We start from the raw sequence: 13,406 nt of genomic DNA on the forward strand, positions 1-13,406 counted from the left end.
ACTAAATCTCGGGCATCTCTACACCTTTTTATTCCTTTTTACATTTCCCTTCAGTCGAATGACTGGGGATTGTGGGTAGGGGAGTGACACTTAAAGGGCCATAATACCCAAATGTTGAAACACTTGAAAGTGCTGCAGCATAGCTGTAAAAAGCTGACTAGAAAATATCACCTGAACATCTCTATGTAAAAAAGAGAGATATTTTACCTCAAAAAGTTCCTCAGTAGCCACATCCCATTGTAAAGGACTTCTAATCAGCATATCAGTATGTCTGTCCCGGGACAGCTAAGGGGTTGAGCCTCGTGCACTCTCGTGTTATTTCCCTATTCAGTTTAAAGGAAGTTTACTATGAAATCTCATGAGTTAAGTCAAATCTCATGAGATCACAGTAAAAGAGTTCATGACCTCAGCACTGTTGATGCTGATTGGTTGCAGTTCATTTCATTTTTTTTAATTATTTTTTTATCTGCAGCTGAGTATAACGTTTTACACAGAACTTACTCTGCTGAGCTGAAGAGATTGTGAGGTAAAATATCTTCCTTTTTTACATAGAGATGCTCAGGTGATATTTTCCTGTCTGCTTTTTACAGTTATACTGCATCAGTTATAAGTAATTTAGCATATGAGTATTATGTCCCTTTTTAACAGCTTTGCTGTTGTTCTTTGCCGCCTCCTGCTGACCAGGAGTGATATTTCCATTAGTAATTTAATGACGTCGTGGATTCTCCATCAGTGTTATTTTGACGGCAAATTTCGATTTAGTTTTAGTCTTGACTAAAATGCCATTTTAGTCTTGTGAATTGTTTTTGTTTTAGTCGACTAAATCTCCAGTAGATTTTAGTCTTCTAAAATGTAATGCATTATTTAAGCATTTCTCTATAATTTCCAAACTCATTATATACTCCAGGAGTAAACGTCTAATAACCTGTTATTTATGGTATTAAGATTTAAACATGCAATACAGACACAGATTTAGCCGTTGTGATATATAACGTCTTTATTAGACTTAAAATGAAATAAAACCAAGTTTCATAAACCAACAGAAGTGCAACTTTAAAATATAAAAAAAACAAATTGTAAACTGTCTTGGCTGTAATGCCATTTCACATATTACCCAATATAAAAACTTTAACAGTTCTCTGTTAATAATTAAAACAGGTATCAAGTAACTCAACACAACAAAATGTTTGTGCAGCTAGCACAGGCACAACATAACTTAAACCCATACTCGTGGGTTATTCTTATTTCTATAGCAAGAACAAATTGATTGTTCACAGATTGGAAACATTTTCGGCAACGGAATTATCACTGCACTAGAACTTCCAAACTCATTATATACTCCTGGAGTAAAGGTTTATTAACCTGTTTTTATTTATGGTATTAAGGTTTAAACATGCAATACAGATTTAACTGCTGTGGTATATAAGAAGATAGCCTTGCTTTTTTACTTTACAAAAGAGCAGTACTTAGATATGGATTGATTAGAACACCTTGCATAAAGAGTTAATTTTGACAGCAAATTTTGATTTAGTTTTAGTCATAGTCTGTTGACTAAAATGCAGTTTTAGTCGTATTTTAGTCTAGTTTTTAGAAATTAACACTGCTCTCCATATCCGGAAATAAATAAATTTATCAGGTAAGCATAAATTTTGTTTTTACCACTTACATCAATTGTAATGTGTGTGTGTGTGTGCTTTTTTTTTAATTTTTTCTCTCTTTTCTTTTATTACCCCATGTCCTCCTCTTTGATTCATATGTAAAATTGAGTTTTAAACTGTGCTTCCCTTTCCTTCACTGATATTCTAGCTTCTTATCTATCTCTCTCCCCCCACTCAAATCTATCTTTCTTAGTTACTGTCTTTATTATGTTATCTAACCCAATGTGCGATGAGGAAATTAATTTTGTTTTTTTTAAAACAAACAAAACACTACATGAAATATAAAATTATTGAAAAATATTATTATAATTGTATTAAATTTTATGAACATTAACCCCTTAACGACCACAACGAACCCTGCTAGGGATTTTCTGCTAATAGCAGCGCGGGTCTCGCCGCTAGCAACAGGACCGCTCTATTAGGCTCTCCCTGCAGGCTTCCTAAAATAGCTATTGAGAAATCAATCTCCATAGAAAGACCAGCGACATACCAATAAAGTAGAATTGCATAATAAAAAGACAACGTAGTAACATAAATTTTAAATTTTATTTGATGAATTCCAAATTTCTTTCCAAAGATATGGTGAGTCCATGACGTAATCAACTACTCTTGGGAATATCACTCCTGGCCAGCAGGAGGAGGCAAAGAGCACCACAGCAAAGCTGTTAAGTATCACTTCACTTCCCACAAACCCCAGTCATTCTCTTTGCCTTGGTGCATGGAGGAGGTGAAGTTTTGTGTCTGAAGAAAAATTGGATTTCTTTTGCTACAAGCAAGATTTTAACTAGTATAGAAAGCCAAAGTAGTTTTACTCTGTTCTTTCCTCCTTTTCAAGGAATGGGTCTAGCCGTACTCCACGTTAGCCTCTTCTGTAGGGCAGTGGTGGCTTTCAAGCAGTTAGGAACATGTAAGGTGAGCCTTGCTGCGTTTTTCCTAACATTGTGCTGCTCTAATATAGAAAGCCAGAGTAGGTTTACTCTGTTCTTTCTTTTTCTACAGGTCTCTGTGAGGAGTGGCGTCCTCTCACACCGGGTAGGCTGTCGTCCTGCCGGACGGCTAGAATCGGGCAAGTGCCTTTTGTCTTCTAAGTATGGAGGCTAGTGACGGTTCAGGATCTGCAAGCATTATTTGGGACATTATATATCCTAGCTGGGATATTTATTATAGCAGAGTGCAGGCGCTTAAAGAGGTGACACAGGGGGTTCATTTTTATTTAAATATAAATGGCATATATGGCAGACTTTTTTGTTTGTACTTCTAAGTGTACTTTATGAGGGTTAAGTCGATCTGGTGGTACCAGGTTTTTCTGTTTCTAGGGGGCCTCATACTGATGCAAATATTGCATCGTTAGCGTTGACATCTAAAAAGAGCGGTGTCTCAGCTATGCGGGTCTGAGAGGGATCAGTACGGATGAGTGAAATAATTCATGTCCTTTTCACATAAGTGCATCGCAGTACTTTGTTATTAGGCGCTGTGCTCTCTGACCGCGGTTATACACTTTTTTTTTCTCTCTCTCTCTCTCCCCCCCCTTTCCGCTCTTAGTCTTGAGCGGTTGTATCTTCTATGTTTGATTAATTGCATAAATCCATGCTGTGTGTTATTTGTGCGAGTGTATTTTCAGACGCCAGTTTGACTCCGCATTTTTTCAGAAACTAGATCGGAGTGGCGCCATTTTCAGCAGCTTGCTGATTTCTGATCAGGTGTCACTACTTCTTCTCTGTCTGAGAAATTGAGCTGTGTTTATGGCTATTGCCCCTTAATTTTGTGACCGAGTGTATGCTAAATCAGTGTGCAATTCAGATGAACTATGTGTCAGTCAAGCCCTACAGACTATTGCTTTTCAAATCATTAAACCATTCTTAAAGTAACAGTACTTATATTAATGGGAGCCCTTAAAGAAAAAGTGCAAAAGCACTTAATATATCCTATGGGCATTTTTTCTCATACTTAAAACAGGTTTTTGTTTCTATATTTTTTGGATTCACGCCTACTTTCTATGGTTCATAGTTAAGTCACTATTTAAGTTTTAAAGGGTTTCATTTTGTTCACAGAGCTAGAGCTCTGCTTCTAGGAACATATGTCTGCTCTGCCTTGATTTATAAAAGTTCCACTGCCTGTGGCACAGTGGACATACCTGCCTCCTTGATTTTATAAAATATTTAATTGCATATTTTTATTTTAATGGAATTTTTTTTTTTTTTTTTTTGAACCTCATGTCTCTCAGGATGCTGCTGTTCATGCAATGCCACAGCTTTCTCCTTATGCGTCCCAAGCCTTCATGGCGTCACATGCAGTGGCATTGTGGCTGAAATCTATAGTCAGCTGAGAAGCCTACCTACCGGTGGCTTAGTGGTACAGCCTAGGCTTTATAGTTCTGCAGTTGCAGGTTCAATTTTTTATGTTTCTTCCATAGCCACCCTTCTGGCGTTTCCTTTCAAGGATGGGACCTTGTTTGTTTCGACTTGGTCTGCCAGAATTATCCTCTGACTTTACGGGTAAAAAAAGATTTTTCTACCACACATCAAGAGAGTAAGACTAAAGGAAATTTTTTTTTTTTTTTCCTCTTTTTGCAGGGTCAGTCATGTCTTTTAGAACCCAACCAAACTTAGTCCAATCTAAGATTTCCTCCCAGGGGCAGATAACTCCTTCTAGAGTATCTGCAGTCCAGGTATGATGAGAGACATTCCTTGAACTGGGTTCAGGTCCTTCCTCTCTGGGAGTGATAGTTCCAGTCCCAGTCTGGGAACGGGATCTAGGTATTTACCTCAAGTTTCTCAGGTTCTGACCTTCAAAGTAGTGTCCATTCTACTTTGGTTCAAGAGGGCCTATTCATAACAAACATAGACCTGAAGGATGTGTATGTATTGTTCCCATGATTTGGGATATTCTCAAGTTTCTGAGTTTCATCATCCTAGAAAGACTCTTAGGTCTTGGGGTATTGCAAGGGTGCCTTCCTGGGCAATATATGGCTCAGGTGTCATCCTTTCTTGGAACAAGCTCTCTTTCAAGAGATCTTGTCCAATCTACTTTCCCATGGATGGGAAATGAATCTGGAAAAAGAGTTCCCTTGTTCCATTTACAAGGGTGATTTGTTTTGGGGACCTTAATAGATTCTCTATCTAGGAGAAGATTTCTAACAGAGGTCAGTTAATCAAGGATTTATTCCTTTTCCTCTCTCTGCAGTCTACGGCTAACAGCAAGCACTAGTGGTCCGGTAGATAGCCTAGCCATCTTGCAACTAGAGGGTTGGGCATTTGCATCTAGCTGCAGTTGATTTTCCTTTGCTTTTCAGTGACTCAGTGTATGGAGGGAATTGGTCTGATGGTTACCATGGACTTCATTCCTTTTGCTATTTTCCATAAAATGGAGAAGGTTTGTATCTCTCAGAGGATAGATATAGATCAGGCGACAAGAGACTTTCTCCCGTGGTGGTTTTTCAGGAGTATCTGTCTCAGGGTGCGTGCTTCTGGAGACATTCCTGGGTGATGTCACCACGGACGCCAGCCTGCTGGGCTGGGAAGCAGTCTGGAACTAGTTTGAGGCACAGAAGTGTTTGCTCTCCTCTTTTTAAAGGGACACTGAACCCAATTTTTTTCATTCCAGATTCAGATAGAGCATGCAATTTTAAGCAACTTTCTAATTTACTCCTATTAAATTTCTTTTCTCTTGCTATCTTTATTTGAAAAGGAAGGCATCTAAGCTATTTTTTTGGTTCATACCCTGGACAGTACTTGTTTATTGATGATTGAATTTATCCACCAATCGGCAAGAACAACCCAAGTTCACCAAAAATTTGCCGGCATCTAAACTTACATTCTTGCTTTTCAAATAGATACCAAGAGAATGAATAAAATTTGATAATAGGAGTAAATTAGAAAGTTGCTTAAAATTGCATGCTCTGTCTGTCTGAATCACAAAAGAGAAAAAATGTGGGTTCAGTGTCCCTTTAACATCTTGTAGTTGAGAGCAATTTTACAATGCCCTGATGGCTTGGCCGCAGTCGTCCTTAGCTTGGTTATAGTCGGACAAGGTCACCTCAATGGCTTACATCAACCACCAGGGAGGAACTCTGAGTTCCTTAGCCATGGAGAAGGTGACTTGGATTGTCAGTGGACGGAAGCTCACAATTACTGTCTGTCATCCACTTTCCAGGGGTGGACAACTGGGAATAGGACTTCTGAACAGACTGATATTTCATCCCGGGGAGTGTGCTCGCCATCTGGAGGTGTTCTCCATGTAAACCCTCAAATGGGGGATTCAGGAGTTGGCTTCTGAGGGCGTTTCTGCAGAACGCCAAGCTTACAAGGCACGGTTCAAGGTCAAGTGATCTGAAGACCGCCCTGATAGATGTTCTGGCGTTTTTTTTTCTTGGGTTTTCAGTCTTGCATACCTATTTCATCCGTTTTTGCTTTCCTTCCATGAGTCATTGCTCGTATCAAACAAGAGAGAGCATCAGTAATTTGAATAGCCCCTGTGTGTCCTAGCAGGATCTGGTATGCAGACCTAGTGTAGATGTCATCTTTCCCGCCTTGGAGATTACTTCTGAGGAAGGACTTTCTAATTTAGGGTCCCTTCCTTCACCCAAATCTGATTTCACTGAAGCTGACTGCTTGGAGTTTGAACGCTTAGTTTGGTCTGAGTGGTTTTTCTGAGTCGTCATTAGGTCCATGATTCAGGCTTGCAAGACTGTTACTAGAAAGAATTACCATATGACATGGTGTGAGTCCGAAGGCTACTCTAGGAGTAGGATCAGGATTCTTAGGATTTTGTCTCTTCTCCAGGAAGGTCTGGAGAAGGGTTTGTCAGTCAGTACTCTGAAGAGTCATATTTCTGCATTTTTCTATTTTGTTACACAAGCGTCTGGCGGTCGTGCCAGTTGTGTAAAGGTTTTGTCAGGCCTTGGTCAGTATCAGGCCTGTGTTTCAGTCTGTTGCTCTTCCTTTGAGCCTTAACCTTGTTCTTATAGTTTTGCAGCAGACTCGGTTTGAGCCATTGCTTTCCATAGATATTAAATTGTTATCTTGGAAGGTTTTGTTTCTTATTGCTAATTTTTCTGCTCGGAGAGTCTCGGAACTCGGCTTTGCAGTATGACTCACCTTATCTTTCAAGCTGATAAGGCGGTTCTTCGTTTGTTGCACAATCTAGATGTTGTGCTTGCTCTAGAATTCTGCCTACAGGCGACAAAGGATTTTTGCCAGTCCTCTGCATTGTTTGTTTTTCTGGGAAACGTTAATGTCAGGAGGCTACTGCTACTTCCCTTTCTATCTGGTTGAGAAGTATTATTCTTTTGCTTATGAGATTGCTGGTTGGCAGCCTCCTGGGAGAATTAAGACTTTTTTTTTCTCGAGGGCTGTTTTCCCCTTCTTGGGCTTTCAAGAATGAAGCTTCTGTGGATCAGATTTGCAAGGCTGCAATTTGGTCCTCTCTACATAAGTAAATTTTTCCAAATTTTTCATTTTTTTTTTTTTTATTTTTGCCTCGGCTGAGGCTTCTTTTGGGAGAAGGGTTCTTCAAGCGGCGGTGCCTTCTGTTTAGTTCTACCTGTCTTGTCCCTCCCTAGTCATCTGTGTCCTCTAGCTTGGGTATTGATTCCCAACAGTAATTGATGATGTTGTGGACTCACCATATCTTAGGAAAGAAAACAAAATTTACCCATATCTGGATATGGTGAGTCCACAACCCCACCCGTTGTATAAGACAGTTATTTTATTTTTGACTAAACGTCAGGCACCTTTTTGTATTATTATTCTTTTTTCCATTTCCCTTCGGTCGAATGACTGGGGTTTGTGGGAAGGGAAGTGATACTTGAAAGAAAAAATTTGTGTTTCATTTCCCTTTGTGATTCAGATAGAGAATATAATTTTAAACCAGTTTCTAATTTACTTCTATTATCTAATTTTGTTTCATTCTCTTGGTATGCTTTCTTGAAGGAGCAGCAATGCACTAATGGTTTCTAACTGAACACATGGGTGAGCCAATGACAGTCTATATATCCACCAATCAGCAGCTAGGTTCTCTGCTGCTCCTGAACTTGCCTAGATAAACCTTTCAGTAAAGTATAACAAGAGATGGAAGCTAATTAAATAATAGAAGTAAACTTGAAATTTGTTTTAAATTATATTCTCTATCTGAATCATGAAAGAGAAAATTTTGGGGTTTCAAGTCCCTTTAACAGCCTTGCTGTGGTGTGTTCTTTGCCGCCTCCTGCTGGCCAGGAGTGATATTCCCAACAGTAATTGATGATGTCGTGGACTCACCATGTCCGGAAAGAAATACATTTATCAGGTAAGCATAAATTTTGTTTTTCCTCATCTCGCTGTATCATGTGACAAATGTCAGCAAATCACATGTATATGAGCTCTGAACTCTCTGCTTTTCTACAAAGATATATATATATATATATATATACATACATACATACATACATACACACACACACACACACACACACACACACACACACACACACACTTTTTGTTTTGTGTTTTTTTGTTGTGTTGGTTTTGTTTTTTACACAAGCTACAAAACTTAGCAATGCTAAACACTGAAATATAGACCACTGTAAAAACAGGGTGTTATACCCAGAGAGACCTGTTACGGTCCTTTACTTTATGGAGACTAAAACGTTATTTCTTTTGTATTTAAAAAAAAATAATAAAAAAAAAATTATAAAATGCATCAAGCTAATCTTTGCCTTTTTTAATATTTAATTTATATAGTTTTTAAGACACTTTTTTTTTTTTTACCCCCTCCCCCACACACTTATTTTCTGTCAAATTTACAAATTGTACAACATTGGTGAAAGACATCAGATGGAGAAAATTATTATGTTAAGTTTGTTTACTCCCTGAGGGAATGTGTAGACAGTTATCTGGCTCTTACAAAATACAATTATCTTTGTTTATTGTATTCCTTTCTTACTTTCATAACCTATATCTTCCTTTTAGTATTTGATATTCTACCACCTTAACTCCGTTTCTTTATATATGTTTTTTTTTTTTTTCCATTTTATTTACAGAAATAATTATTTAATTTTCTTGCAAGAATACTAAATGTAGGACAGAGTGAAAGATATTTTTCATATAGTTGCCGAAATAGTTCTCTTTGATGGATAGTAGTAGTAGGAATATGGGAAATTTTCTTCTTTGACTTATGGAATTTTGCACCTTAACTTCATTGGTTCCCATAGTGATACATAAAGATATTATGAATGTATATTTTAAGGTTGTGTTTTTTATTTTTTTGTTTTTTTTATCCTGTTCTGGGTAATGATTTAGAGCAACTATATGGTAATCTGTGAATACTTTTAAGTGTGCCAAAGAGTATAGTTGCAAATTGGCAAGTATTAATATAAATAAAATTGCAAGAATTAAAGGGACATAATACTCATATGCTAAATCACTTGAAACAGATACAGTATAACTGTAAAAAGCTGACGGGGAAAATATCACCTGAGCATCTCTATGTAAAAAAGGAAGATATTTTACCTCACAATCTCCTCAGCTCATACTTCACCTGCTCCCAGTTGCAGGTAAAAATAAAAAAGAAATGAACAGCAGCCAATCGGCATCAGCAGTGCTGAGGTCATGAACTCTTACTGTGATCTCATGAGATTTGACTTAACTCTCATGAGATTTCATAGTAAGCTTCCTTTACCTGATTGGTGAAATAATATGAGAGTTCACGAGGCTCATCCCCTAAGCTGTCCCAGGACAGAGACACTAAAATGCTGCTTAGAAATCCTTTACAATGGGAGGTGGCTACTGAGGAACTTTTGAAGTAAAATATCTTTCTTTTTTACATAGAGCTGTTCAGGAGATATTTTCTAGTCAGCTTTCTCCAACATAGGTGTGTCCGGTCCACGGCGTCATCCTTACTTGTGGGATATTCTCCTCACCAACAGGAAATGGCAAAGAGCCCAGCAAAGCTGGTCACATGATCCCTCCTAGGCTCCGCCTACCCCAGTCATTCTCTTTGCCGTTGTACAGGCAACATCTCCACGGAGATGGCTTAGAGTTTTTTAGTGTTTAACTGTAGTTTTTATTATTCAATCAAGAGTTTGTTATTTTAAAATAGTGCTGGTATGTACTATTTACTCTGAAACAGAAAAGAGATGAAGATTTCTGTTTGTAAGAGGAAAATGATTTTAGCAACCGTTACTAAAATCGATGGCTGTTTCCACACAGGACTGTTGAGAGGAATTAACTTCAGTTGGGGGAAACGGGGAGCAGACTTTTGCTGCTTGAGGTATGACACATTTCTAACAAGACGATGTAATGCTGGAAGCTGTCATTTTCCCTATGGGATCCGGTAAGCCATTTTTATTACATGAAGAGAAAAAAAGGGCTTCACAAGGGCTTTTAAGACTGTAGACATTTTCTGGGCTAAAACGATTTATATATAAGCATATTTTATACTCCATAGCCTTGAGGAATTATTTTAATCTTGGGAACTATGTAAAATAACCGGCAGGCACTGTATGGGACACCTTATTCTCTAGGGGCTTTCCCTAATCATAGGCAGAGTCTCATTTTCGCGCCTCTATTGCGCACTTGTTTTTGGGAAGCATGACATGCAGATGCATGTGTGAGGAGCTCTGATACATAGAAAAGACTTTCTGAAGGCGTCATTTGGTATCGTATTCCCCTTTGGGCTTGGTTGGGTCTCAGCAAAGCAGATACCAGGGACTGTAAAGGGGTTAAATATAAAAACGGCTCCGGTTCCGTTATTTTAAGGGTTAAAGCTTCAAAATTTGGTGTGCAATACTTTTAAGGCTTTAAGACACTGTGGTGAAATTTTGGTGAATTTTGAACAATTCCTTCATACTTTTTCACATATGCAGTAATAAAGTGTGTTCAGTTTAAAATTTAAAGTGACAGTAACGGTTTTATTTTAAAACGTTTTTTGTACTTTGTTATCAAGTTTATGCCTGTTTAACATGTCTGAACTACCAGATAGACTGTGTTCTGTATGTGGGGAAGCCAAGGTTCCTTCTCATTTAAATAGATGTGATTTATGTGACACAAAATTTAGAGAAAATGATGCCCAAGATGATTCCTCAAGTGAGGGGAGTAAGCATGGTACTGCATCATCCCCTCCTTCGTCTACACCAGTCTTGCCCACACAGGAGGCCCCTAGTACATCTAGTGCGCCAATACTCCTTACTATGCAACAATTAACGGCTGTAATGGATAATTCTATCAAAAACATTTTAGCCAAAATGCCCACTTATCAGCGAAAGCGCGACTGCTCTGTTTTAGAAAATACTGAAGAGCATGAGGACGCTGATGATATTGGTTCTGAAGTGCCCCTACACCAGTCTGAGGGGGCCAGGGAGGTTTTGTCTGAGGGAGAAATTTCAGATTCAGGGAAGATTTCTCAACAAGCTGAACCTGATGTGATTACATTTAAATTTAAATTGGAACATCTCCGCGCTCTGCTTAAGGAGGTGTTATCTACTCTGGATGATTGTGAGAATTTGGTCATTCCAGAGAAATTATGTAAAATGGACAAGTTCCTAGAGGTCCCGGGGCCCCCCGAAGCTTTTCCTATACCCAAGCGGGTGGCGGACATTGTAAATAAAGAATGGGATAGGCCCGGTATACCTTTCGTCCCTCCCCCCATATTTAAGAAATTGTTTCCTATGGTCGACCCCAGAAAGGACTTATGGCAGACAGTCCCCAAGGTCGAGGGGGCGGTTTCTACTCTAAACAAACGCACCACTATACCCATAGAAGATAGTTGTGCTTTCAAAGATCCTATGGATAAAAAATTAGAAGGTTTGCTTAAAAAGATGTTTGTTCAGCAAGGTTACCTTCTACAACCAATTTCATGCATTGTTCCTGTCACTACAGCAGCGTGTTTCTGGTTCGATGAACTAGAAAAGGCGCTCAATAATAATTCTTCTTCTTATGAGGAGATTATGGACAGAATTCATGCTCTCAAATTGGCTAATTCTTTCACCCTAGACGCCACTTTGCAATTGGCTAGGTTAGCGGCGAAAAATTCTGGTTTTGCTATTGTGGCGCGCAGAGCGCTTTGGCTAAAATCTTGGTCAGCGGATGCGTCTTCCAAGAACAAATTGCTTAACATTCCTTTCAAGGGGAAAACGCTGTTTGGCCCTGACTTGAAAGAGATTATCTCTGATATCACTGGGGGCAAGGGCCACGCCCTTCCTCAGGATAGGTCTTTCAAAGCCAAAAATAAACCTAATTTTCGTCCCTTTCGCAGAAACGGACCAGCCCCAAGTGCTACGTCCTCTAAGCAAGAGGGTAATACTTCTCAAGCCAAGCCAGCCTGGAGGCCAATGCAAGGCTGGAACAAAGGAAAGCAGGCCAAGAAACCTGCCACTGCTACCAAGACAGCATGAGATGTTGGCCCCCGATCCGGGACCGGATCTGGTGGGGGGCAGACTCTCTCTCTTCGCTCAGGCTTGGGCAAGAGATGTTCTGGATCCTTGGGCACTAGAAATAGTCTCCCAAGGTTATCTTCTGGAATTCAAGGGGCTTCCCCCAAGGGGGAGGTTCCACAGGTCTCAATTGTCTTCAGACCTCATAAAAAAACAGGCATTCTTACATTGTGTAGAAGACCTGTTAAAAATGGGAGTGATTCATCCTGTTCCATTAGGAGAACAAGGGATGGGGTTCTACTCCAATCTGTTCGTAGTTCCCAAAAAAGAGGGAACATTCAGACCAATCTTAGATCTCAAGATCCTAAACAAGTTTCTCTAGGTTCCATCGTTCAAAATGGAAACCATTCGAACAATTCTTCCTTCCATCCAGGAAGGTCAATTCATGACCACGGTGGATTTAAAGGATGCGTATCTACATATTCCTATCCACAAGGAACATCATCGGTTCCTAAGGTTCGCATTCCTGGACAAGCATTACCAGTTTGTGGCACTTCCGTTCGGATTAGCCACTGCTCCAAGAATTTTCACAAAGGTACTAGGGTCCCTTCTAGCGGTGCTAAGACCAAGGGGCATTGCAGTAGTACCTTACTTGGACGACATTCTGATTCAAGCGTCGTCCCTTCCACAAGCAAAGGCTCACACGGACATTGTCCTGGCCTTTCTCAGATCTCACGGGTGGAAAGTGAACGTAGAAAAAAGTTCGCTATCTCCGTCAACAAGGGTTCCCTTCTTGGGAACAATAATAGACTCCTTAGAAATGAGGATTTTTCTGACAGAGGCCAGAAAATCAAAACTTCTAAACTCTTGTCAAATACTTCATTCTGTTCCTCTTCCTTCCATAGCGCAGTGCATGGAAGTAATAGGTTTGATGGTAGCGGCAATGGACATAGTTCCTTTTGCACGAATTCATCTAAGACCATTACAACTGTGCATGCTCAGTCAGTGGAATGGGGACTATACAGACTTGTCTCCGACGATACAAGTAGATCAGAGGACCAGAGATTCACTCCGTTGGTGGCTGTCCCTGGACAACCTGTCACAGGGGATGAGCTTCCGCAGACCAGAGTGGGTCATTGTCACGACCGACGCCAGTCTGGTGGGCTGGGGCGCGGTCTGGGGACCCCTGAAAGCTCAGGGTCTTTGGTCTCGGGAAGAATCTCTTCTCCCGATAAATATTCTGGAACTGAGAGCGATATTCAATGCTCTCAAGGCTTGGCCTCAGCTAGCAAAGGCCAAGTTCATACGGTTTCAATCAGACAACATGACGACTGTTGCGTACATCAACCATCAGGGGGGAACAAGGAGTTCCCTGGCGATGGAAGAAGTGACCAAAATCA

General features: G+C 39.8%; 1 protein-coding gene across 2 annotated transcripts in view; it reads left to right on the forward strand.

Moving 5' to 3' along the window:
* DSE (dermatan sulfate epimerase) overlaps nt 1–13,406 on the forward strand; it is a 229,839-nt gene that overhangs the window by 16,267 nt on the left and 200,166 nt on the right. The window contains exon 1 of one of the 2 annotated variants that reach the window (XM_053710881.1): nt 1,515–1,636. The exons of the other annotated variant lie outside the window; for it this stretch is intronic. The gene's annotated coding sequence lies outside the window, so the exon portion shown is untranslated. Of the gene's footprint in view, nt 1–1,514; nt 1,637–13,406 lie in introns of those variants that run through there. 2 annotated transcript variants of the gene reach the window in all.

The sequence above is a fragment of the Bombina bombina genome, chromosome 4 (genome assembly GCF_027579735.1).
Source record: "Bombina bombina isolate aBomBom1 chromosome 4, aBomBom1.pri, whole genome shotgun sequence".
Lineage (NCBI taxonomy): Eukaryota > Metazoa > Chordata > Amphibia > Anura > Bombinatoridae > Bombina > Bombina bombina.